At 40.8% G+C, this 27,955-nt stretch overlaps 1 protein-coding gene across 2 annotated transcripts in view; it reads right to left on the minus strand.

Moving 5' to 3' along the window:
• tbl1xr1a (TBL1X/Y related 1a) overlaps positions 1-24,935 on the minus strand; it is a 36,364-nt gene extending 11,429 nt beyond the window's left edge. The window contains exons 1-2 of one of the 2 annotated variants that reach the window (XM_073476135.1): positions 24,661-24,935; positions 10,654-10,719 (exon numbers count right to left, since the gene is read on the minus strand). The gene's annotated coding sequence lies outside the window, so the exon portion shown is untranslated. The remainder of the gene's footprint in view (positions 1-10,653; positions 10,720-24,660) is intronic. The other variant, XM_073476136.1, reaches the window with a different exon arrangement.
• Between the last annotated feature and the right edge of the window lie 3,020 nt (positions 24,936-27,955).

A 27,955-nucleotide genomic window follows, 5' to 3' on the forward strand; every position in this document is an offset into this window, starting at 1 on the left:
TGCCGACATACTGTACGCTAAATTAGGTCTATAATTAACCAGAAGCAGCTGTTGGCTTGCTCTCACTTCAGATTCACAGCAGTTTCACACTGCAAACATTTCAGCTGCCTGCTAACTTTTAAACATGCAACACACCCCTGCACTCTGTGGTTAGTGCGTGTTTATGGCACAGATATAAATATGAACGCTACTGTCGAAATACTGCAGCACAGTAAAAACAGACTAGTCTTTGTGATTTTCAGGTTCAGTGCCAGACTCACGGTGCCACAAAGACCAAATCTACACAGGTGTAGTTACGCCTTTCCAGGCATTAAATACACAGACTGACCAGAAACATTAACACCTGTGAACTGTTACGCAACCCGATGAAAGTTCAATGATGTTGAAATTGTGTCAGTGAATTATTTATCCATGTAATCATTTTTGAGGCTGGAGTTCATGGTGTTACATTTATAATCATCTCTATAAAAGAACCGGTTAGTGTCATTTCAATATGATGCACTTGAATACAAAATCACAACAAACTACTCTCTTATATGACCATCAACATAGACCCAACACACAAACTACAGTGGAATAGCTTCATGTTACATTGTGTGTGTGTGTGTGTTTTGATTTTTCAGCTCCAGTGTAACGTCCTCTTCAACTCTTAATGAGATAAAACAACATCCTCACATTTCACCAAATGATTACAAGTAACTCCAGAATCACAAAGCTCCCTGTGGGGCCGGCCCGAATGCTTGGAAGCCTCCACTGTTGCCGTGGTAATCGACGACCAAATCAGTATTCGTCGGAAGGAGTCAAAGGGAGCGAGTTTATTTCAGCCCGTTTCCATTGTGACGGCTGCTGCCTTGAGACAGGAAACTGAACAGGACAGAATTTTTTTGTCCTGGTTTAAGAAAAACAAATATTAAAAGGCTAAATCTGAGACATACTCTAATATTGCTCCAGATTAGGGGTGCAACAGATCAAACACATTGAGGATCAGATCATTTCTCAGATCAGCAGAAAATGAAATGGGTGTTAGGGTTACATAAGTTTAAATGTAGCCGCCTCTTTCCTTCTGTAGTCACAACTCTGTGGTCCAGCTCGATGTCCCACCCACACCTGATTGGTTACATGTCACTAGTCAGGAATAATAATAATAATAATAATAATAATAATAATAATAATAATAATAATAATAATAATAATAATAATAATAATAGACTTGAGAGAGGTTGTTGAACGTAGCGAACTAGCCGCTAACACATCTCCCAGCGAGAGCCACTGGGCCGTCGGTATCAGTGTAGTCGCTTGGAGGCCGTGGAGGGAGGCCTGATGTCAGATATGTTCGGAGTGAAGCTTGTCCTCGCTGGGTTTCAATCAAATCTCACTAACATCAGTCGCTCTTCCCTCACCCAATCACTGCGCTTCAAAGTAAAACGCAACACGTGTCTGTCTTGTTTACCTTTAAATGCGACCCTGCATCAAGATTTGGGGACTTATTGCTTTTAAAAAATAATAGTGGAAATTAAACTGATGGTTAAATTTTGCGATTTATCTGCAAGTCTCACGCGTGCGGCACCTTAGGGCGGATTAATACAAATAAACTACATCACATTACACCAGCACTTTGCATATTTATTTAGACATTAGTCATAACAAACGTTCTGTAGCAACACATCTTTTTTTTTTAAATGGCTGTAGAGCATGCAGGAATTGATTTTAACCACACACACAACAGCAGCTAATTTGAATACTACACTTCAAACAAGATGGGAAGCAGAGAAAGAGTAAAGTAAAATCACCTGCTGTTGTGGTTAGTTGAAATGAAAACCCGCGGACTGTTGAGTCACAGATCACTAAGACCCTCTGATCAAATCCCATCTGACAGCAGCTCTGCCCGAGGAGGACCACAGGTTTGTAAACAGAAAGCTGCAGTTCCCTTCCACCACCATCCCACTGCAGTGGCGCTGTGGAGCCACCATCTGCAGCCAGGATCATCTGTGTTGACAGTGTGGGAGAACAGAAGGGGGGATGGGAGAGGAGAAGGGAATCTCTGTCTCTGCATTTCTTCCCTCCTCCCTCTCTCCCTCATTCTCTCCCTCTCCCTCCCCCTTGTGACTGCTGCCAGTGGCGTACTGGCCCGTACAGTAAATCTTAAATCAAGTCACAGCTCAATGAGAGAGGAAGGGAGGGAGAGAGACAATCAATCAACACCAAAAGGAAAAAAAATCTGGACATGACAATTAAACACATGCAGCACACATAGCCTGTTTCCTAACTGTGGCGTGCTTACTGTCAGAGCAACACTGAATCCATATTGATGAGAGCGAGGGGAGGTTGTGTCCCTCACAATATGAAATCAATATCGCTGAGTAAATCATATTTGCCTTAGGTTATCAGCTGGCATGCATCATTCATTGAGTCAAACACAGGCTAATGAGACATCCAATCAAAAGGCTTTAGCTCAGTCAAAGAGGTGTGATCTAATATAACAACACCTTATCAAATATGCAGTAATGCGCCGCTCGCTGTCAAAACACATTCAACTGAGTATCGATCAAAATTCATTCCAGCGTTTTTTCATTGTTAGCGAGAAAACAAGTGATAAAACGCTGCTTACACAGATGTTAAAGCCCAACTGGATGCCACACTTTTTGTTTTCTTTGAAGGGGCGCTCGTTTTGTCCGACTGTACATGCCTGACGACTGCAGGTCTCTAAATCAAACTGTGCAGGCTACATAAACAATGAGACAAATTCCTGCGAATCACTTATCTGTATGAAGTCATGTATGTGTGCTTATAACACCGACAACTATGGGCTTTTATGGCAACACACAGTCAAATTCCTATACAACTTAAAGCCACTGCAAAATAAACTGCATGTCTGCTGAGTCTTCACATGGACAAGTACGTTCTGCAATCTACGTGCAGGTAGTGACAGTGTGCAACACACCCGGTCATTCACTCTCCGACACATAGATTACCTGGGTTTAAAAACACTATCGCTTATCAGTCTACTTATCACACTGAAGGATCGTGCAGCACAATAACTCGCTTCTCTCGCTGTATTTCATGATGTTGCACCGTCTAGTTGGAGTTGAGTAAGGCAGGATGATGTGGACTTAAAATAATATCACAGCACTTTTAAGACACACAACAAAATATCGTATATATGACGCAGCCTTCACTGTAACGTCAGTAATTCTGTAATTAGCCTTAGCCTAGCCTGGCTAGCTTGTCCTGTATAACTGTACAGATATGCATGCATTTGATTCTTTCGACTTTATTTCAGAAACTAATTACGCACCACTATGCTGTGCAACAACACAACTTCCATTGTGTTGTTTCCATGTTATTTCCCTCATTTATTTGCCTTTGTTTCACATGTGCGACAGCCCCACCCTGGTCTAGCCATATAATAAAGAGAATGAATCACAGCTTCACAGCATATGCTCACTGCCATGTTATGTAAACACAGTGTCGTGTTAGTGTTATTTGCACAGTACAGCATTCTGGGACTTTATGGCACGGTTACTTTTACTTTTTTTTTCAGTGAACTATTTCAAAGTATTTGCGGTGGCTGTCGCTTTTATCTTAAAATAACAGGAAGGCATTTCTTATGTCGACAAAAGAAGCTGCTGCCTTTGCTGTAAGAGTCTGAGCACATTATTATGTCAATGCTACAGGCTGATGTGTGAGAGGGCCTCTTTAATCGGCAGGTGCATGCCCTGAAACTCTAGCTGAGGAAACTCACTAACTGCCACCCCACACTGATGTGTCTCACTGCATCATGTGTTCTTTTGTCCCTCCCAGTCTGTGATAATAATATCCACCATGTCGGTTTCATGTTCTTTGAAAACATCGCTGCATCAATCCTTAAAGCAGACCCGAGCTGTGATGGCTGCTGCACTGAGTCGACTCTGCAGGTGGAAATGGGGCTCATACCTATTTAAAGGCTCCGTCTGAGACCTGACGGTTTGGGTCTATTTTCAGAAAAGCGGCAGAAAGAAAATTCAGGCAGTGGGGGGAGGGGATGATTTAGGGCTCATATTTTTCATAGTCTCTCACTCTAAAATGCATCCAATTGCCGTGCCCCCAGTTAGAGTCACACATGAAAAATAGATTCACACTTATACTGTTGCCACAGCACTGTGAACAAAAGCCAGGGATGGTTTACTGTGAGCCTGCAGCAATCCACGGCTGAGGCTATCATCCTCCTGACAGAGAGCCGCAAATGTGCCAAACATGGAAACTGTACTATGAAAATATATCTCTGGTTACAACGTTATTACTCATCTTAAAAAGGCCATAAGGTTGTTGATCTTATTGTTCAAGGGGAACTCCACAGCCTTGATACATAACAGTTCATTGAGGTCTTGGGGATTACTGCTGCATGTATGGAAACAAATAGTTCAAAGCCTTTTACTGCACAAAATCTGAAAAATGTCCTCAGGTGATGTCACTTTAGTCAGCTGAGGTCACTTGACATACATAAAAGAGGAAAGATGTTTAGATACTCTCAATCCATTACTTTTGTAAACCCCACTGTGCAGTTGTCTAAGATTGAATGACAACAAATATGAACTCCAATCTGCATGAGGCTCTCCCCTCCCCCTCTCCAGGGTTACTGGTTTCTTGGAGTGACAGATTGCATTGGCAAGCCCGGCCCTTCCTCACATGGCCCATGTGAGGTCAGAGAGGCTAGCTGTCTGTCGGTGACAGATGGTAGGATGTAGGCCCTGCCAACTAGCCTCGCTTGACGGGCAGTTAAACCTGCTCTAGGCAGCTCGTGTCCATCTGAATGCAGTAGGTCAGTGAGGGCCACTGAATCAGTGGTGGTTATCCCGTTGCCGTGCTGGCTTGGATTAGGAGACATCGTCTAGATCAGAATCCCAATCGCTTAAAGAATCTCTTTAGAAGGTCAAATACGCTGCACATATCAGAAACAAGTCCTGGTTACGGCTTGCTTTGCAGTTGCAACACACTGACTGCAGCAAAACAGGTGTGAGTGGACAAAGTGAACCATTATGAAGCAGGGGTACAACAGTTACGGGTGAGATGTATTTCTGCGCTCAAACAATCCAGAAAAAGACTCAAAACAACTACGAAACTACTATTAGAAAAACAATAAACAACAGCTAGAGTCACAATGAGGTTTAAATCTATGTCAGCCATGTTAATTAACTGAGGGAATGAAGTAAATCACCAAAGCATTAGTTGAGAAAGAACATTTTCTTTTTCTGACACCAATTTTAATGTTTCATTTTGTGATTTTGGTGATTTTAGATTCATCTATGAGAGTAACACACAATACTGTATTCCCAAGAATAAAGTCAATTCAACTGTTAAGTCTGCGCAATCTTCCATGAAACTTTTCTGCAAATGACGACCAATCATCTTAGTTTCCTGAACGTTTCACCAATCGCAGCAGTGCCCTGTGCAAAATGTCGAGCCGTACATGTATGTCACTAAACTTGTGTCTCTGGTTTCTGGTTGTGAAGATGCAGAAATCACACAAACGTCTCACATTTACCAACAAAAATGACTGTTTTGAGACTGTGCAGAGAAATCCCCTGATATTCTGATAACTGTTTTGCACTGCACACGGTTCTGTGGTGTGCAACCTTTATCTAGCTGGATGTGTAATGAGATCAAAGATGATTTGGAAAGCACGTGTCTGGGATTATACAAAAAAACTGCAGGTATTTACACAATTGTAACTTCCTTTCACAATGTCATTGCAAAAAATCGCCTCAAATATTGCAATATGCACCACAATTTTTGTTTTAGAAAAAGCTGCTATCAAATCAGAAATTTTAGGTTGGGGGGGGGGGGGACACTGAACACTGAACAGAATTTATTCTGTTCAGTGTTTCTACATCCCAGATTAAAGCCTTGTTTTAGTTGTTTAGTGGTTTTATTGTAGTAAGCTGTTAATCCACATACCCTTACCTAAGAACCAGACGAGCATCTATTTCCAGTAACAGACTGAGGAAGTGGAGGTGGTGTGACAGACAAACAGGATGAGCCAATTTATTGACAGCTGCTGGTATTAGGCGACCGTGGGTAGGTGAGAGTGAGGCAGGAGTCTTAGACTCGAGTAAAACGTGGTAAACTCCATCACCTGTGTGCGTACCCTATGAACCGCCGGCTCACCACACGTCTCTATACAGTGCAGTGCTTCCTTTAAGCATTGTGCTGCAATCATCAGTCATGTACAGGCTCTGTAAACTGCATAGTTGACAACTCATTTACAAAACAAGGTGGCTATGAAGAATCTAACATGTGTGCATGAGGTTGGGTTGGAGGTATCAACAAACAGAGCACTCGAAGCGTCGCTGGCTTTAAAACTCAGCCTGGTAAAGAATAATTATTTTCAACTTAGGCCTTATTTTTCAAGCTTTTGTCATTTGTACCAGTTTGCTGCAAAGCTTTAAGTACCTCCAAAAACATATTGACAACAAGTCAGTCCTGCCCATCAAAGTGATACATTCCTGTTTTATGTTTTCAGAGCTCATTGAATTGGACGTGTAATTGGTTCCCATAACCTCTTATTGTCTACACTTTTAGAAAAATATTGCTCTTTGGAACAACTCATCCATGTAATGTTTAGATGATACTGCCTTTGACAGGAGAAACTGAAGTAAAATCGAAGAAAATACAAAAACAAAAGCTCAAGACTTATTATATTTGTTTTTAGGCCCGGACACGCCAGAAAGTGAACTGAAACTTATCAACACAACTACCTGAAAAATGGGATGCTCGAAGGTGATGTGGTGGCTACTCGCAGGGTAAGTTGGTAAACTAATGTAGCTGGCGAGCTAATTGTTAATATGCTAGCTAGCCGGACACATGCTAGCCCTATACAGTCACATTAACCATTTCCAGCTTCTTCATACTTTAAAAATGTGCTGTGACGTAGGGTTGGGCCATCACCAATGGCTGTCCGCCATTGGTGATGGCCCTTATCCTTCTTGATATCTGGGCAGATATGACCTGCTTCCTTCCATCTAAGCAAGGTGCATCCTCATCTGGCTTTCAGTGATGCAACCTGGTTTGCTTTCGTTATTTTTTTTTCCTGTAAAGAAACTAAACCAGAGTTTCCCAATAGCTGAGCCCTTATCTGTGTAGCCATTGACCACCAAGCCCTGTATCACATTAACATCGTGATTTAAGGCCCCCCCCACCAGAGAGCACAAAAAAGTGGTGTGTCCCCTCAGAGTTGCCTTAAGACAGCAGTTGTTGTTGTTCGTTACATGTGGGAGAGGAAATGAAAAGAAGTTTGTTGCTGCTCAGTGTGCAACGTTATGTCGCCATGGCCCATTTATTGCCAGTTAGGCGAACACAAGACACTTTGTTAAAATGTTGGCAGTGGTGTTTCTTTCAATCGTGCTGCTGTTTTTCACAGTTTTCTTAGCTTAGCTTCCTCAGTAACGTTCTCTGCTGGGTGAGACAGTTGGAGTTTGCCATCAGAGCCACAGTGGAAAACATTGGTGTTTATAGTGGTGAGCTAATGAGCAACTGCTGCATCCAAAGCTTTCATCCATCACAATGTTTCACTTCGGACATCGTCATATGCCAATTGGGAAGCCACCCCTGATGAACCTTGCTGCAGGGTTTGCACATCATTTCATTATGAAGAGGTGAACAAAGCTTCCCAAATTTGGTTGCTAAGGTTTCGTCATCATCTGTGATGTGAAAACAGTCAGATCAAGTGAAAGTGTGCATCCTGCTCATAGTTCAGTTATAAATTCCCACCGCACCACGTATCGGAATACAGAGTCAATCAAAGTCGGCGGCAGTAGAGACGGTTGTACCATCATCTGGTTTCAAAAGTGTTTTGCCATCTTCACTGACAGTCATCATCGGAACAGAGAGCGTCAACGCAACCAACAGGCTGGAGTCGCGCTGCCTTCCATCACACTGTCCGTCATCACGCTGTCCTGCATTTCATAACCCTTCTCCACTGCCATCACAGTTAATTTAGTGGTGTGGGGTCACTTTGAGACTCTATTTTCTCTTTAAAGTTTGCAGCCTGCCATGCAGTTGCTCTGTGTACAATGACGCAGCTGAAAAACAAAAGTGCATTGATTCGATTTACTTTCAGGAGCAGCCCTATAATTCTACATTTGTGCTTAAGATGAGGACAAATAAAACCAAAGCAGTGGCGAGCCTAATCTCACGTTGCATCATCCAAACCTTATCTGTGTATAACCATCTCACTTTCTGTCTCTTCCTCCCCCCTCTGAATCTTCTGGTCTCTCACACTTAAAAAAGGTTTTCAGCATCTGGGTCAAGCAGGGACAAGTCCTTTGCAAGAGGTGTGGAATTTTTTTTTGGCTTCCTTTCGGACAAACTAGAGGAGAAGTGTCTGAAATATTTGTGGTGTATTTTGAGAACGGGGGCACACTCTGGAAGAGGCGTAGTGTACGAGCTAATTTCTAGGCAAACTGCTGCACCGAATCAATACTGTGCGCTGAATCATTTCAAAACAAAGACTTCTTTCTCCTCATCTCGGCCTTGTGGGAGCAACACGGTTTTCCACACAACTGCGTCAAAAAAATACAAAACACATTCTGAAAATCAGAGGCCATGTTTTCTTAAGACTTTCAGCAATCCAGGAGAAATTTGACACCCTGCCAGCTCTCTGCTGAAACCAGTGGCAGGAAAGTCTGTGAAACAATACGAGGAATCAGTGTGAAATTAAAGACAAAATTGAGGGTGAAAAGGCTTCTGCAGGGCACAAACAAATTGGGTGTATTGTTCTTTGTCATTAAGTCCTTGCCTACACAGCTCTGGCTTTAAGTAAGTAATTACTACTCAAAAACACGAGAGCAAGCTGAGCTACATGCCGTCCAAAGCTCAAAAACAACACAACACAGATCAATGTGCCTCTCTGACATCACTTTTCCTTTTGGCACTTGGTATCTAGTGCTAACTAGTAAGGAAATTAGATCAGTGAACAAGTGCGTACTGGCAATTTATGTAAATAACACATCAGCTGGATCTGAAGAACTACAGTGCAGAGTTATGGCTTCATGAATGAAATAAAAGCTGAGCTGAGGGCTCTACAGTGAGGAAAACTAAGGCTGACCGGGCATTAAAACAGCTAGTTGCCAAAATGGGTGCCAGCAGAAGTATAGCTGTTAAAGCATAGCATCTTGAACCAGAAAACCAAATGAGCCATGTCAGTAAGTCAGGCAGAAAAGACCTCGGGTATCTGAGCTCATACGGACATGATACTGATGGCTTCAGTGGTACCTATCCTGCATTTTACACTGTGCAGAGCTGGGTAGAGTTCACAGGAAATCTGCCTTCATTCTTCAACAGTTCAAAACAGGAAGAGTGAGCCGTTCTTCCAAAGGAAATCAAACTTAAGCTTTCAGACTTTCTGGCAATCACAGATTTTTGAGACCACATGTCTGTAATGGAGAAGGAGAGCAACTAACAATGCCAGACTTTGCCGATCAGACTCGGGCATTTTTAAACCTGCATTGTTCAGTGAGACTGAATCAGACTGTGGTTTGTTGTCCCTCTTGGTGCGTTTCATTGGTGCTGACCAAAATGAGCACATAGAAAACCCTTTGGAGGAAGTTGTCCGGTCGCCATAAACAAATTCTGGGGCAGTTCTTTTGTGGTGGGTATGTGATCCAACCATGATCTGACCAAACCACATGGTGTAGTCTACAAGTTTGAACTTAGCCAAGAGCACTTTGTATACTAGAATGCAGACGAGTGAAATCAATCTGGTCTGACCTGGACAAGAAAAACAAAGTGCGTTTCCTTCTTGATATCTGGGCAGATATGACCTGCTTCCTTCCATCTAAGCAAGGTGCATCCTCATCTGGCTTTCAGTGATGCAACCTGGTTTGCTTTCGTTATTTTTTTTTCCTGTAAAGAAACTAAACCAGAGTTTCCCAATAGCTGAGTGGTTAAGGCGCATATAACAACGATGACATTGTGGGTTTGTCTGTATGCCCTTGTTTCCTGTCGGCTGATACTAGCATATCCAATAAATGCCAAAAAAAATGCCAAAAGGAACTGGCAAACAAGTTTACCAACTCATCCACTGACGTGGACCAAAGCAAACACTCTTAAACTACGTGTTCCTTTTCCATATTGATCTTTGTAAAAACATGAGTACTAAAGCTCTTTAGATTATAAAGGATCCTACAACACACCTGTGTGCACTGTACTTGAATCTTGCAACATGATACTACATGATATTGGACTATACAAGATATAACCTTACAGTCAGAAAACCTATTATTTTTCAGCCAGCAACTGCCCAGTAACTCAGACAAAGAGGTCACTCACAAATAACACCAAATACAAGCAACCAGAAATGCAAATGTAACCTAAGATAAGTGGGAACATTATCAAGAGTGTACGTTAAGTAAAAAGGGAGGTGTTCATTATCCTGAGAACAAACAACAGACTTTAGGGGCAGACATCAAGCAACAAGAGCCATTACCATCCAGCACTAATAGTGGGTTATTCAAAACCCATTACTGTGAAGGGACAAACTACAAAATCCAAGCTGCCTTGGCTTTTGAGAGTTATGAAAACTTCACATTTCAGGCTCTGAAAACAAACTCTGCATGCACTATGATGTGCATAACATAGACAAGTCTTACAGCCTTAGCCTGGCTGTAGATCACTCACCACAGTAGTAAGTCTGTAAGCACCACCAGTATGTTTAGTCGGGGCCTTGTAGCATGGGCTCAGAACCTGCAACAACAAGAGGTCGAAGACTCACTCAGATGTTTTTTGAATCACAATAGATGTGAGAAAACGAAAGTGGTTTGGTAAATGCCTCAGAAATCTGCAGCACTGTTGCATCACCCAGTATAACCCGAACCCAACCTCTGCCCAAGACCTGTAATGAGATCATTAAACTCAGAAACCATCTCTCACAGAACTACAAAAGGGAGCTGGACCATGAATATAGTAGTAAAAAGAACTGCACAAAATTGTACTTGGGAGGAGCTTTTCCCACACTTTAACATGCAATTAAAAAAACAACTACTATATAATCAAAAATCTGTCATTTTCTTTCAAATTCGCCCCAACTCTGCTCCTGATTGGTGGCCTCGGTTGGTTTGGGGTCATTAGGTTTAGCCAAGTAGAGTAAGATCTGCTGGGATTAGGGTAAGAATATGGCATGTTGAGTACAGCAGGTCTTGGCAAGAATAGCAGCAGGATCCATGATAAAGACATATTGTGCTCTACTAGCAAACACACAAGGATGAATGTGATCATGTATGATCCAAATTTTTTTTTTTTTTTTAGATAATAATGCAGAAAAAGATGCTTGAAAAACTGATTTAAAATGATTAAATTCCGAGTGAAGTTTTCTGTTTCCGTGCACTGATAACTGATAAAGTTTACGGTTAAACTGTAAAATATCCCTCCTCCCTTTTTCAACAACTTTGTGTTGAGGGATCATTGTAAAAAAAAATGTGGGTATATCAGCCATGTTTTACTTCCTAATATTGGTATTGGCATCCGTACCAAAAATTGAGTAGCAGTCAGGCTCTAATCATTAGGCCAATTCATCAATTTGTCGGTGTTAACAAAAAATTTGTCAGCTCTGATAATCAATTGGGCTTCTCTGGAGTGCTGCAATTAAAAATGTTAATATACTCTAAGTCTCTAAATTTGAGGATTTGTTGTCATTCTTTGACTTATGTGATAGCAAACTGAATATATTCAGGATTTGGACTGTTGGCTGAACAAACTGAGCTATTTGGTAACAATCTTAAACGAGATGTAAATATTGTTGGTTACAACCTAAGCTGCTTATAAAATTAGCTTTGCAAATGTTTTACATGGAAGGGAATGCCTTTTTGTTCAGCCTAAATGACACACACACAATGTTTTTTGGTCAGACACACTCAATGTAAATATCACCGGGTTTGCGGACAACAAAAACTAGTCACCTTTTTAAAGCTGTGTCAATGTGCATGTCACTTACTGGGGAAAAGTAATATAACTGTATCTTTGACTAATGCCACACATTAAAAGGCTAAAAGCTCAGCCAGCAGTCCATGAGGATTGAATGGTCTAACCATGTGACTGACACTCATTCAGAAGTCTGAACAATGGTTCACCTCTTCAGTCTGAGGACAGAATGAGACCACACAGCATTTAGAGCATGTTCACTGCCAACATTTGCAGCAGGTGGCCATCATAAAAACACCTGTGTAAGGTAAAGCAATGCATTTCAAAAGCCCTGCAATAATTACTACCTGAAGCCTATATTATTCCATTTTGATAAAAGTGTGAGTCAATTCTGTGGCATTTATTAAGGCTGCAGACTGAGGCAGCATTTGAATGTTACTGGATTACATAATGCCGTGAAGTACACTGCAAATCGCTGAACATTAAGATTTCTTCTCCTCTCCTGGCTCCACTGCTTCCTCCCCTATTTTTCCCTGACCTTGGTTCCTTCTGTGCCTCCTGTCAGCCTCTCTCTACAGTGCTGGTGAGAGCTGTGGAAGAAGCTGCAGCGCAAAGGGAGAGATATAATGTTACCACAAAGAAAGAAAGCAGGAGTAGCTGGGTGTGGCCACAGAATCGAAGTGTTGAAGGTTGTAGATGACTTGCTGGAGGACATGGTCATGGCATGGCAGAAATGAGGTTTGAAAGCAACACAAGGCTGCTGAGATATTTATCTCTCTGATCAAACATGAAATATGAAACACCTGTTCTCTTATCTCTGCCTTCATCGGAAAACCCTCTTAACGAGGAATGACGAACACTAACATACTCTTATTTCACCGCAGCATCCAGGGGGGAGTAGGTGAGGGCCCGGCATGTATATATGAGTTTCCGGAAATAAGTTCACATAATACAAACAACCTTACTTTTTACTAGTTTGTTTTTCAGAAAAGCTGTTCAGCATACTGTTACTTTTTAAGTGCAATAAATTCCTCCATCTCGACGTAGAGTTGTAGTAAACTGACAAGACAGACACGTGATGTGTTTTACTCTGAAGCGCAATGATTAGGGTTAAAGCAGAGCGACTGATTTAAAAGACGTCCCTTTCACCTCAATTGCGCAAAATCCCGTAGGCTTTGACTTCAGGCATTTTCAGTGGTGTAACTGAGAATCTGAACAGTCTTGTCATTATTGAAATAGATCATAAGATTGTTTATTGCAACTTTGGCAAATATCTGCGGTCGTCCCTTTCACACATGGCTCCTCTTTTCTAACTGGAGCAGCTTTAATCTCTGCCCATCTCTGGCACAATAGCCGTCAGCGCTGATAGGCTATTATTCATGATGTGTAACCAATCAGGAGAAGGACATTGAGCAAAAGTACACAGTATCGACTACAGACAGAGCCAGCAACATCAGCCAAAGTGGCACATTTTTTTAAAATTAACCCAACCTTGATCGGATCCATGACCCAAAACTGTGATATATTCTGAACCTTGTGTTTTGTGATGAGTTGCATCCCTAGCAAGGAAAACAAGCAGCTTATATTAGGTACAGGCCCTGTATCAGCCAGGCTCTGATAGTCAAACTACCAAGAGTACAATGGTTTACAGTATAGGAAGGATCACAAGGATTCAGCTTTATATTTTATAGCCTCAGCCAACACCAGTCAATTTAAAATGCCTGGATGATTCCAGATATTTCCCCCAGAGATCAACCCTCATTTGAAACACACAGCTCCACTCCTTGCTGCTTGTGTAAACATTAACAGGCATAAATTAGGACTAATACACTAAGTCAATAACACAAACTGTGCTCGTAAGACACCCTCCTAACTTCTATATTATTGTCTCATTATTGTTGAGCAAGCCACTCCAACAGGTGTTGTTGGTCGTCCAACAAAATACAACAAGCACAGTAGCCCATCTAGCTGAAGTCCATTTGTGGCTGGTGGCTCTGTTTTTGGCTGATGTCAAAAGAGTGTTTGCAGACCCGAATTAGCAAGGAGCCATCAAGGATTCAGCCAACTTGGCTCTGACAACATATATACAGTGACACTGATACGTCTGATATCAGCTGATGAAAATGGCTGAGAGACTCACCCACTGACATAATGAAGCCAGTATGTGAAAGGTGCTATAAGACAAGTGTTTTGCAACTGAGGAAAATACTTCAAACCTCGCCATGCATGTCAGTGATGAACACCAAGATCTCTCCAAGGACAAAAACATACATCATGTTCGTGAAAAGCTAGCTGGCTATCAAGCTGGTAGGAGGGTGATGAGCTGCTTAATTAGACGAGATATGTAGAAGCGTAGTGAATCACTGTCATGTCTACCGTGTATCATAAATAACATGACAAACATATTAGAAAATGTGAGTTCCCAAAACAACAAATGTATTAAGCTACAGTTATTTGTGGGTCTAATAACCAAAAAGGGCTTCTAGCTACCTGTGACCTTAACTACAGTGGCTCTTTTAGTGTCACATAAAGGCCAGTTAAACAGTAACATTACCCATAGTGAACATTATGTCCCTGGCTAAAGAAAATACGTGATTGAGCTGCTGAAGGAAAGTTAAAGTGGAAATGGCCTGTTGGTAGAATTATGGGCTGTCGATTTTTAACTATTCATAATGTAATACATGGGAACTGTGAAGGGCAGATCAATAATATATAATTTATTGACATTTGATCCAATAATAATATGATAGATTAGCAATTTGCCCTGATATGAGAGTGTTTTTGAACACTGTGGGTCTCATGGTGTTGCAACATTTACTGTCCGTCCACGTGTCTCATTAGGTTTCTTCTTGTTTCAATTACAAAGCTGAAGTGAGACCACCAAGCAATCAACCACAAGTCAGACTTCCATTGCTTCCACCCTTCAATTGACCCAAAAGTACCGCAATGATGGGAAAGCTGCCAAACTACTTATAGAGGCAGTAGCAGAATTTATTGGTTCGAGACTTTAATATGGCAATTATTTTCTTTACCATTGGAACTGCAGTTAATATCTTACCTTTCCTTAAAAGTTGAAGCTAAATTGACCCTTATTCTAACTTGAAGATCCAGCAAAAACAGTTTGTTTGAGACTTTTCCAGAAATTTCAGTGTGACAAGACGTTTGTAAACTGTTTCGAAATTGTGATGAGCCCCTGTGAGCACCCTGTTTCTGATCTATCAGGTTTAGAGTATCAAATCAGTATCATTTCAGTTTCAAGTATCATGATACTAAAGATTGTATTGGTATCAATGTCAAAATTTTGATATCGTTACAATACTAGCGTGCAAGTAGTGTGTTTTATTTGTGTTTATTTAGAGTTATTTAAAATGTAATAATCTAAATTTCCAGTGAATTTTACGGTTCTACATACCGGCCAGAAAAGCAAAATCAAAATTTTTTTTGCCCCAAAAATCCACTATAGGCTCTAGTAGTGATCTAAAGTAAATAGTCCACAACCTTAAACAACCAACCTGCTTGTGTTTATAGTGTTTTTAAGTGCGCCTTATCTTTAAACAAACATGCAGATCACTGTTTGTTAGGATTGTGTTTGTTATAATTGATAAAATCCAAGGCAACCAAATCTTTTGATTTGTAGTGTTTTGTTTATTTTTGTGATAACGTTACCATGAAACTTTCTGCCACAATCAACTTTATATAGGATGCATAATGTCTCGATAATGTCCAGCTTGACACTAATGTTTTAATATTACAGATATTTTAAATAAAGTATGTATCACAGTGGGGGAAACCCTACACAGCAGAACCACCGACAAAATAATCCACAACAGCAAAACACGGCTACACTCCACTGAAGGTTTTACAACATTTTTTTTTACATAAGTCATGTTCTTTGATTCCTTTGTGCTCTCTCACTTTGCATGTAAGACGAGATATTATGCTACACCTTAAAGCTCTCTTCTCTCCCATAACAGACACCGTAATCCGTGTCAGACATAACAACTACAATCAGACGCAAGCCACAACTGTTAACATCACACCTTCGTTAAGACATATAATCACTGCTCCCTATATGGGGAGCTTATGGACCACAGGCCTTCACTCGACAACAATGCCACATCATAAACATGGGTCATATCACTAAGTACATGTTAACACCGCAAATCCACGATGAGATCAATCTTCTTTGAATTCTAGCCAGTCCACAGCCATAAGAGCCACGCTCAACCAAAGCACTGAACTGTAAGATTTAACCCTGCATTACACATCAACTTCTGAAGCAGAGTTAAGCCCAGGCTATCCCTGATAATAATGCAATACAGTACATCAGAGCACTGCAAGGATCCCATGACATTTAGCTGGAATTAAATACACCTCGGCTCTCTCTCTCTCTCTCTCTCTCATAAAAGTACACAAGCAACGCCTCATCATTAGAAGGGAGAAACCCTGCCAAGTAAAATATGAAGTCGGAGTCACAGAGAGCTTGTTAGAGGGTGAGATGGGCTGTGGGACATGTTGAGCCTTAGATCTTAGCAAGGTTTAATTTTGGAAAATCATATTGCAATAATGCTGCACTATGTGAAATGGCATGCTCATGGTCTTGTACTCATAATTAGTGCACTGGAATATCACTGAAATATCAAGACAGCCAATAGCCAGCACTATGAGATCTTTGCACAACAAGGATGCTGCATGCTTACTGGCCTTAGGTAGTGAAATCTGGTATTGCATGACAAGACATTTTTAGATACTCGATAGTATCTAGTCAAGTGTTTTTCTTCTCTAATGTAAGCTGCAAACATTAGCATGCCTGGCTAACTAGCTTCTTACCTACAGTGGTAACCTCACATTGCTAACAAAGCTACCAACTCTTTCATTGGCTGGGTTAACTACATAACCACATTTTGTCGAGCATGTCCACTGTCTGGAGGCTGGTCTTGGATGTTACTGTACCAGAGTTAAGGCTAACGTTAGCCGTCTTGCTCTTTATCGGCCTTGGGAAAATTTACACTACAGTAGCTGCAGCATCCGACAAAGTGTTTGCCAGGGTCATCAGTTTATCATTCTCACGAACAATGCACCATGCTGTTATAGTTAGCATCCACATACGATTACATAATGACATGTTGATTCTACTTCTATTAATAGTTTTGAAAACATAGTATCAGGACCGACTTACTGCGATGTCTTAAGAACAATGCTGCATGTAGCTTTAGCCTCAGTCTATTATGTAAGTGGCCATCAAGTGCATATTTTTTTATTGCGTTTTCCTGGTTCATCTGTCAACACCAGCAACATTCAAGTGTCCAAAAGTTGTAAACAACTGGAACAAGAATGTTCCAATATTACACAACAAGTGCTTCTGAAGTCATCTTGGAAAAAGGTTGTGTTTAAGTCAGTTACAAATTTCTATCCCTAAAAAATAAATGTTTCAATTCTGAGCAAAAGCGCTGCCTTTTCACGATGATGATGCCTTATGATAATGTTTATGGTTGCATTAGTACCGTCTGTACCATCAATAATCAGTTCATTCAATTAAGGCCTATAACACTTCCTCTACGCCAAATACTGATACTACTATTTTCAAAATTTTCTATTCATAATACAGTTTTGTATTTTACCAACACAGCAAAAGCTTTGGGGAAGATCTACAGTGGAGTAAACGTTTGCATAACCAACCAGATATTACCCAACAAGTGGACAGGGTTAATGTAACTACTTAGTTCACAGATACTGTGGGCAGGTTTGACTGTGCACGGACATAGATTTTACTTTAAACCATGTCTACTGTCCACATCAACACTTGAGACTGAGCCTTAGAAACAAAATAACATTTTACATGCTTTCAGTATGTTCTTGGGAGAGGGACACTCTCACTGGCTCAGTCTGGCATCACTCTTACATTTCAGTCACACTACACGTTCACAATGACACTCTCAACATGTTTGTCAAAAACAGTATTGCAATGGGCCACACAGCCCGAGTCAGCAGTCCACAGGCAGTTCAGCAGTTCACACTACAGGATTTAATCTGCACCCACAGTGCAGCGGTAGCGTGGCGTTCCTGTGTTGGCGGGTCAACCCGGTCCTGGAAGCCGTGGAATGCCCACTGTCCCATTTCTTTTCTTTCTGGCAACACAGGGACACCAGCTGTGTTGGGGCGTTCCCATCGGCCCACTGAGCAAAGTGAGCATTGCTGTCACAGCTCACTGTCAATTGTAATGCTTCAATCACAAACACTTGCATCAAGGAGCCGGCCATTTATAGCAAATGATTATGCACTCAGATTTGGCATATAAGGGAGGGAATGCTCGAAGAATCTGAGTAGTAAAAGGGATGGTGCTGAGAGAGATAATCCCTCTTTATTTAACATTAGGGCTTTCTTAATTTCCATGTTTGGGGCTTGGAAGCTTTAGTTAGTATTAACTGCCAATATCCAAAGCTTTGACATAATTATAATACACTGCTATTATTGTACTTATAAGTCTAATGAGAGACGAGGACTGGAGATGCGACATCGGCCACTGTCCTCACCTCTGAAGTCTCAAAAGTTAACTTGACGGGCACACGAGCGTTGCAATTGTGAGCGTGGACGGTTGGGGTCGTGCTAGTCACAGCTCCTCGCTCGTGGGACCACATTTGTGCAGGCTATGGTGTTTGTGTGCATGTTTTTTTTTAAATTACTGTAACACCATAGAGAAGCTCCATTTCATCTCGCTCATTTAATCAGCCCTTTTAACGATGCAGCCAAAGCAACGTCTCCTTACTCTGAATGCTGATTTGAACGTTGACTACCTTGATAACGGTGGAAGCTTCAAAGTATTCGGGTTAGCCCTATGAAATATATATGCGCCTTAAATAAGTGATTAGCTGATAGCCACACAGCTGTGAATGAGCCAGTGATTGTGTAGCATGAATAAAACAGCTGATGCCAACCAATACAAGCACAATCACAGAGCTCCGCCACAACCAACATTATGCCTCACACACGTGATTCACATAGAAACATTGATCGCCACCGCACACAAAAAATTAAGTGACAAAGTGAAACTGCCACAGTCTCAACTCTGGAGTAGACATTAAACTGAGCAGTCATTCAGTTCTCATATTTGGGTTAGCATCAGTACCTGTAATAGTGTTGATTGTAATGGACTTTCCCAGAGGTTAGGGCGGAGGCTGCGGAGTACAAATAATCACCCCGAGTCTCCCTGCAGCAGACGGGAAGAGGGGCTGCAGGCCTGTAAACTTCAAAGCCTTGTGGGTAAAGAGGGGGAGGGCCAGCGAGCACCAACACATTCTTCACAATGTTGAACTTGACCCCTGGGGGTTGCCACACACACACCATGTGACTGCTGTCAACTGTGTGTGTGTGTGTGTGAGCAGGCCTGAAGTGTGCATGCAGTGTGTGTGTGTGTGTGAACATTATCTACACCTTTAAACCTGTTTGACTTAAATCTTTATCTGCATTTTCTTGTGTAAATGTTCTAAAGATAAGGCAATCGTCCTTGTTTTTTTACAACAACAACATGTTACACATATTATTTCTGCATTTTTTATAATTTGTCTACCTTTTCAACGCTGTTTCGACTGGGTAAGCTGTCAAATTAAATTTCCTTTCCACTCAACTTTTCTCGCAGACCACAACATGCAGAATAATGTGCTGTACCAGTTGTTTACTGGCAATGTAAACCCAAAGATAATCAGCAAAATTTCTTTCAGCACCTTCAATCTTACATTTAAAATACACACATGTATGGCTGAACCATTATGCATTTCATCCATTATCTATAACCACTTGTACGTTGGCGGGTCGTGGTAGGCAGGAACCAATCGCACCTGACATTCGACAAGATGCAGGGTACGAAAAACAAAAGGTAGCAATTTGAGGATGTGATCATTAAAGGGAGTCCACTGACAAAATGATGGCTGAAGATTTGTTGTCAAACAAAAAGCATAAGCGCCAAAATATATGGCAATATTTCTGATTTAAACCCAGTGTTATTAGGGAACCTGATAATGTTAAAAAGGCAAAAGGAGTTGGTTACCTCACTGAGAAGTTGGAGGTGTGCAACCTGCAGCTCTTCATCTAACAGCTATTTAAGGCCGCTCCTTGTTTCATTACTCCAACAGACTGTGTGAAACGTCTTCCTGACATATTTCAAATTAATCCACTGTGAACAAAAAAGCCCAAAATGACTCTGTAGACGCCTTTATTTGATGACGACAGCATTCATTGCTAGGCTCAATGACAAACACATTTGCAACACTGACCCAACAACCCATATACCCAAAATACCTTGATATCAATGCAAAAATGTAGGGATGACTATTGGTACTTTTATGAAATATTTTAACACAATGAGATTTGTGATAAATAATCATGTGGATATTAGAACAAGTAGAACAGTCTGGTAAGTTCAGAAAATGACATCACTTTACTGTAATGCAGCCTTTAATGCCAGGAAATGACAACACTACATGCTGTATCACCATTTAATGATTTCCAAAATATTCGACATATACAGTCTCATAACAATGATAAAATATCATATTGCCAAGCCCTATCTGGTCTTATCTGTTTTTCAAGGTGGTACACTTTGCTGATGTTTTACTGCCTTGCATTACACAGTCATGTATTAATAGTATCTAAGCCACACCACCTTGCCTTACACTTGATTGTATTTCTACTATAAGGCAATTTAATTAAGTCAATCATTCAAATTACTGTCAACACAGAAATTATGCACACAAACGATATACTAATTGTAGCGGTGGTTGATTCTAGAGGCTCAATTATTTTATAAATCATTGCAACTAGTCCTCCTCATCTCTGTACATGTACTGAATCCAGGGCTGCTCCATATTTGTGTGTCTCTCCATCTCATGTCAGGCGGTTACCTAACTGAGGAAGACATTTTCACTCACTGCACTTCTTTGTCCATTTTGTCTTTCCCTTTTCAATTCACAACACTGACGAGAACTGGTTACATAACTGTACTACTCCGCCACTCGCTCTGTGATTTAATAAGGCCAACTAATCAATGTGTCCTGTGCAGATAATATGACTCAGCAGGCTGCTCTGCACATAACCATATTCTTGTGTCCTGTGCTCAACGTTTGCTCTGGAAATGTAACATCGAGGAAAGAAATAAGCAAATCGGGTCCATATTAATAGTGTTTACATTATATTTCAAACGCTGTGCTGGTCACAGCTTAGCTGCACTGTAGGATATTTAAATTACATCTAGCTTTCCGTTCAGTCTGAATTCTCAAGCGAAAGCTGCAAAAGAAACAAGTGACTACACAAAGAGAGACACCACAGATTTCTCTCACTGCCTCATTTCAGATTCTGGTGTCAGGTACAGTATGGTCATTAACAGAAACCTTGCGGTACGCTCAGGGAAAATGGGCCAATGTGAGGACAGTCAACAAGCTTATTGGGTAACAGAAGGTGGCCGCATCCATCGACAATCGAATACCAATCAGATTACAATGGATCTTTGCTTCCCCACTTTTCTGACAGGCATTGCTCAGGAAACATGTACAACAAGTTTATTACAGCCATTCAAAGCTTTCCACTAGCTACAAAGATGTTGCTCAAGAGCTGATGCAACCACAATTGAGCTCAAAGTTAGGCACGTTGTTATTTTAACAAAGCTTTCTACTACTATGATTGCAAAGCCAAAGATGAAAAGGCTAGCAAAAGTCTTAACCAATGACATTCAGAATTAGACCCATCGTTTCTTCAGGCAGCTCGAGGCTTTTGACAACGTAACAATGGTTTTCTTTTACTCCAGGCTCTCTTGCAAACTCAGCGCCGACTGAACAATGTTCGAGCGCTGCTAGAACAGTAAAGTTTTAACCATCCAGCATAATACACACGTCATAAAATCTCTCCGTAAAAGGGGGGGAATTAGTGGGTCCACCCTAGTGTCCCGTGTTTTTTCTGTCCGGTATTAAAGGGCTACAAGTGACATACAAAGCAACAAAAGGAAGAACATGCGGTCATATTCTGCAAAAGCTAAATGCTACATGACAAACAGCCAATCAGGCCTTGCCAGCCCAATATGACCTCTAATTAAAGACGATATATTTCCCCATTCCAGCTACTGTGAAGGGGTACCGATGTGTTTTGATCTGTGTTGATGCTACTCGTCTCATTATGTTTAGGTGGTTTACAATTTAGCTAGCCAACAAAATTATGATGAATGTTGTTTATTAAAATTGAATAACCAGCTAAAAGATTCAGCAGAGGAGCAGCCACTACATGCTGCATGTGGACCAAGTCATTGCTTTACTTTTTTTGTTTTTAACCAAACTTGCGTTAAAAGTGCAGGTGTGACCCTCATTTTAATGTGGGTCGCCTATGATGGACGCAGGTAAACCTTTTCCACTAGCGCTCGACCCACATCGAATGCGAGTGGAGAAAAGGATTGCTTCAATAACACAGCTCAGAGCAGATGTTCTTTCTGAGTTCAAGAACAACAGTCCAACAGTTCATCAAAAATACTGGTTATAAATAAGTACTGCTTGAGGGTGTGTCCTTAAGCAATGACACGCTTGTCTCGCTCCCTGCAGTACTATCGAAGAATCACCGCTAACAAAGTGGCTCCGCTAATTCAGTCATAAACACGTATCATTTACTATAACTTCTTCACAATAGATGCCCCCCGTTATTTAGTCATTTAAAAGCTTTTATTATGAAGCAGCATTACAGGAAACGTTGTGTTTTCACCAGCAGTCACTAAACACGACTCCTGAACCAGCTGAAAGTGAACACGACGAAACAGTAAAACACAGCAGATGTTTGAAAGAACAAACAGGATGAGAGAAACTAAAGAGCTACAGAAGTACTGAGAGCTGAACGTGGACTTTCTCTCAGGTTTCGATTTTAGAGGGAGACGGTTGCTTGTTACGTGTTAGCTGCAGTCGCGCGACGTCACCGCAGCCCGCTTTGAGGTAGGGCTGCCGTGGCTTGGCCCTACTCCGGAGCAGGTCCATCGCCCGCACAGCTCGGCTCAACACGGTGCAGTGAAACCGGTGATGGTAAAGCAAATCGGCGTGGCTCGGTTTGACTCGGCGTGGCCACAAGTGTTAGTGGAAAAACAGCGTAAGCTCAACCTCAATGCACAAACACAGCCACTGAGGGATGTGCTGCCTCACTTCTTCTGTTTTAAGTTGCATCTGAATACACCACAAACACTGACAGCCAGCTGACTGCTGACATGCACATATGTTGTGCACCGATGTATGAGGAAATACCTCGACTGTAGTCAGCGATCCTGAACCAAAACAATGGATTTGACGTGATCAACCAGGTAAAAGTCAGAAACAGCTCATAAACCGCATCAACAGCAAGCAACCATTGACCACAAATGGAGTGCTGTATCTTCTGCATTTATTGTTAAAAAAAAAACAAGACAAAATGTTAATATATTGTTTCCTGATACACAAACACCAAATGCTGGAATCAACACTACTGTCTGGGCTCTATGACAATCAACCAATTAAAAACCTGCACACACACAGCCTCTGTTTTTTCCTTTGGTACGTGGCCATTGTTTATGTGTGATAATGCACTCCCAAGTCTCAGCAGGACACCTTCTCGTGCAATATTTCCTAATTGACCTACATTTAAATATTAGCTGCTACGAACAAAACAGCACCGGCGTAAACAAATGTGGGAAAAACAGGACAAAAGAAGATTGTTGTGAGTTCAAAAACAAAATTATTTGAGTTAAATTTCAATTCACGCCTGTAAAAAAAAAAAAAACCTGATCCCCACATGGCTTGTGAATCCTGACTCTGGTTAAACAGTGTCACAGCCTTTTTTTTTTTTTTCTTTTCTTATCTGGGACTGGTACATTGTGTCATTGAGTTGAGCTTCACAAGGTTGGCTTGGCAAGTGGCCCTCCTGGGTGTGTGCGTGTCTGTGCATGTGCGTGTGTGTGCGTGTGTGTGTGTGTGCTCACCCCTCCCCCACACCGCCCATGGCTTTGGAGCAACCAGCTGCAAAGCACACTAGAAAAGCTTTGAATTAAAATTAATCTAAAAAAGCTAATAAAAAATACATGCACAGTGCACTTTGGCACATTTATGAATGTGTATGCTGCTGTCAATTAAGTTTAAACAGCAACATAATCTCACACTGTGGTCATAACTAATGGCCAGCGCAAAATACCAACTGCCCACACTACTACTAACTTTACACTAACTGTAAACTTCATTTCACAGCTAACTGTTGCTGTTTTTATAACATCTCTAACTTATATGAACACCTAAAGTGTTAATGAAACTGGAACAAAGTGTGTCCAAACATACAAGCAATTAAATAAATCAAGTCAAATGTTAATTAAAAAGTTGGATCGTTGGACAAATTAATGTTCAGTGCTGATGAAAAACATTAAATGTTGTAAACTAATTATATAATAATAATAATAACAATAATAATAATAATAATAAATAAATACTTTAGTGTTTTTAATTGAAAGCTAGCAGTAGTTGCAGGAAGGAAGCGCGCGCTCGCAAACACAAACCAGCCAACGAGAACTGCCCTACGAACACGTGCACGGTGTGTGTGCGCGCGCGCGCCTACTCACGCGCTGACGCTGCCCATCCCCCCACCCGCAGAAAGAAAATATAGAAATAAACGGTCACATCGGCGCAATAACAAACCCCGCACCTCGTGTTCGCACGCATACGTGCTCGCCGCACGCGGCGGCATCACTTATAGCGACGAAAACGGCGTGAAAAGACGAAAAACACTCACCAGAAGCTCCGAATCACACAAGGGGGGAGCCTTCTCCTCCGTGCTGCTAATGTGGGATCTCCTCCTCCTCCACCACCGTTGTTTTCTACCTCTAATTAAACCTCGAAAAACGCGTTATAACGGGCGTCGGACCCGGCCAGCCGGTGCTAGGAGTCCCCAATGACCGGTGTGTTTTGGTACGCGGGCACATGTGATGATAAATCCCCCCAGAACCTGAGCTGGACGGACAGTTGGGTCCAGATTGTAGGTTTGCTCGCTAGTAGAGAAAAGAGCCAAACGGTTCAGTAGCAGCCAACGGCTTCAGACTGAAACACAGCAGCTGACCCGCCAGGCGAAAATGAGGTAGGCCTGAGCCGCGCGCGCTGCAGGAAGCGCACTCCAGTCACATAAACATCAAGATGGGTGTCGCAGTGTGGGGGGAGAGGGTGGCGGAGTCCGCCGCCGCTAATTCATCGCACACACACAGCCTAATGTAAAAGTTTAAAACGCGTTTAATTCGACGCCGTGAAGCTGTGTTTGTGTTGTTGCTGTAGGGCGTGCTGGAAGCTACCGATTAAAGAAGGTAAACACCGTGTTTTTTTATTTATTTATTTTAGTTGTTACACAGCAATTATGTCACGTAATTTTTATTTTTTTTTTATATAATAATTAACCACAAAACTGATTAAAGCAGCGATATGTAAAAAAAACAACAATCCACAACATTACATTATATTCAAAAATTAAAGGCGCAGTATGTAAGAATTGTATATTACATTACATTCAAAAATTAAAGGCGCAGTATGTAAGAGTTTCAGGTTACATTACATTCAAAAATTAAAGGCGCAGTATGTAAGAATTTTAGATTACATTACATTATAATCAAAAATTAAAGGCGCAGTATGTAAGAATTTTAGATTACATTACATTATATTCAAAAATTAAAGGCGCAGTATGTAAGAATTTTAGATTACATTACATTATATTCAAAAATTAAAGGCGCAGTATGTAAGAATTTTAGATTACATTACATTATATTCAAAAATTAAAGGCGCAGTATGTAAGAATTTCAGGTTACATTACATTATATTCAAAAATTAAAGGTACAGTATGTAAGAATTTCAGGTTACATTACACTACATTCAAAAATTAAAGGTGCAGTATGTAGGAATTTTAGATTACATCACATTACATTCAAAAATTAAAGGTACAGTATGTAAGAATTTCAGGTTACATTACACTACATTCAAAAATTAAAGGTGCAGTATGTAGGAATTTTAGATTACATTACATTATATTCAAAAATTAAAGGCGCAGTATGTAAGAATTTTAGATTACATTACATTATATTCAAAAATTAAAGGCGCAGTATGTAAGAATTTCAGGTTACATTACATTATATTCAAAAATTAAAGGTACAGTATGTAAGAATTTCAGGTTACATTACACTACATTCAAAAATTAAAGGTGCAGTATGTAAGAATTTTATATTACATCACATTACATTCAAAAATTAAAGGTGCAGTATGTAAGAATTTAAGATTACATCACATTACATTCAAAAATTAAAGGTGCAGTATGTAAGAATTTTAGATTACACTACATTCAAAAATTAAAGGTGCAGTATGTAAGAATTTTATATTACATCACATTACATTCAAAAATTAAAGGTGCAGTATGTAAGAATTTTATATTACATCATTACATTCAAAAATTAAAGGTGCAGTATGTAAGAATTTCAGATTACATTACATTAAAAAATTAAAGGTACAGTATGTAGGAATTTCAGATTACATCCGATAAGGTATTTGTATGAATTCAATAAGTGGCTAATTTTTACATACTGCACCTTTTTAAAAGTGAAATAACTATTAACTGAAGTATAATTAACAAAGTTTTAACGAGGCTAATCCATTAAAATCATCACTAATTTTTCATCAGGGAAAACCACCCACATGGTACAAAAACAGTCTAACAGCCTAAAACCATCTGTACCCACCCAGTCAACAATAAGTTGGAGCTGGTGGAGGTGGAGGTGGAGGGTGGAGGTGGAGGTGGAGGGTGGAGGTGGATCTTTTCAATGTAAAACCAATTCACACAAGGAGAGACTGGAGACTTTACATTGCCGAGGGTTGAATGAGACACATACGGATCCATATTCTGCAGACATAAACAATGAAAATACTACTCATGCGTGCACGTTTGCATTAACAGAAAGCATATGCTCATTAACATGCACACACACACACACACACACACACACACAAAGCCCTGGGGGTGGTGTGTGGTGGTGTGAGCTTTAGCGTGGCTGTAGCAGGAGGGTGGAGGATGGGTTATGACTTTTATGCAGAGGGGTGGGGGGGCCGAAATGTTTTTGTTTTTTTTCCTCAGGCTGTACTTCCACATGTCTGGGGGAGATCGGTCGAGTTTACAGGCCCCCCAACAATTCTGATAGTAGCAATCATTTTACATTGCCCTCATCTCGACACTGTTTTGCCTGGTGTGTTTTCGGGGGGGAAATGCGGCTCTCTCTCAGCAGTGGTAAGTAATTTTGATGCTGTTGTGGCTCCATCTCTGCTGAATGAATGGAAGAGGAAAAACAGTGGTGTAGAAACAACTCCTGTGCGGCAAATTGTTGAAAGTGAAGCACCTCAGGGGCGAAGCAGACCACTGTCAGGGTAATGACTTCCTGGGAAACTGCATCACACCGTCGTATATGCAGCAGATAACCTCTTTGTTTTTCTTCTTCTTCTCTGTTCACTCTACAGCAAACAAATCACCTGATTTTAATACATATCTTTATCTTTTAAATCCTGATTTACTCTTCAGCTACTATAAATAAAATCACAAAACTATTATTAGCACTCCTGCATTTGCACACAATAAAATAAAGGGTTATTTGATAGGTTCCCACGAGCAAAAACCAAATTACCCTGAGCTCAATTAGGTGAAATAGAAGTGATCTAATTTTGAAGGTATTTCCTACGCAGAATAACAGGGTTGACACAATTCTGTGTAATTGTTGTTAAACCTAACCTTGCTTTTTGCGAGAGTGTAGTTTATTAACCTGCGTCCTTGGCTTGATTTCCATGATGCAGAAGGTGAGTCTATTATGTTTTCTATGAAACGGTAGACAGGACTTATTTGTTAACTCATTATAATGGGTTGGCGTGATGCTTTTAAAGACATTTTAAAAGCGTAGGTCTTTTCAGTTTTTCAGGCCAAGGATACAAGACGGAGCAGGGGCCCCCTATAAGGTAAAAAAAAAAAAAAAATCTGTTGCATATTAAACTGTGCCTACATTAATGTATAAGGC

This window comes from Pagrus major, chromosome 11, assembly GCF_040436345.1.
Source record: "Pagrus major chromosome 11, Pma_NU_1.0".
In the NCBI taxonomy this organism is placed as follows: domain Eukaryota; kingdom Metazoa; phylum Chordata; class Actinopteri; order Spariformes; family Sparidae; genus Pagrus; species Pagrus major.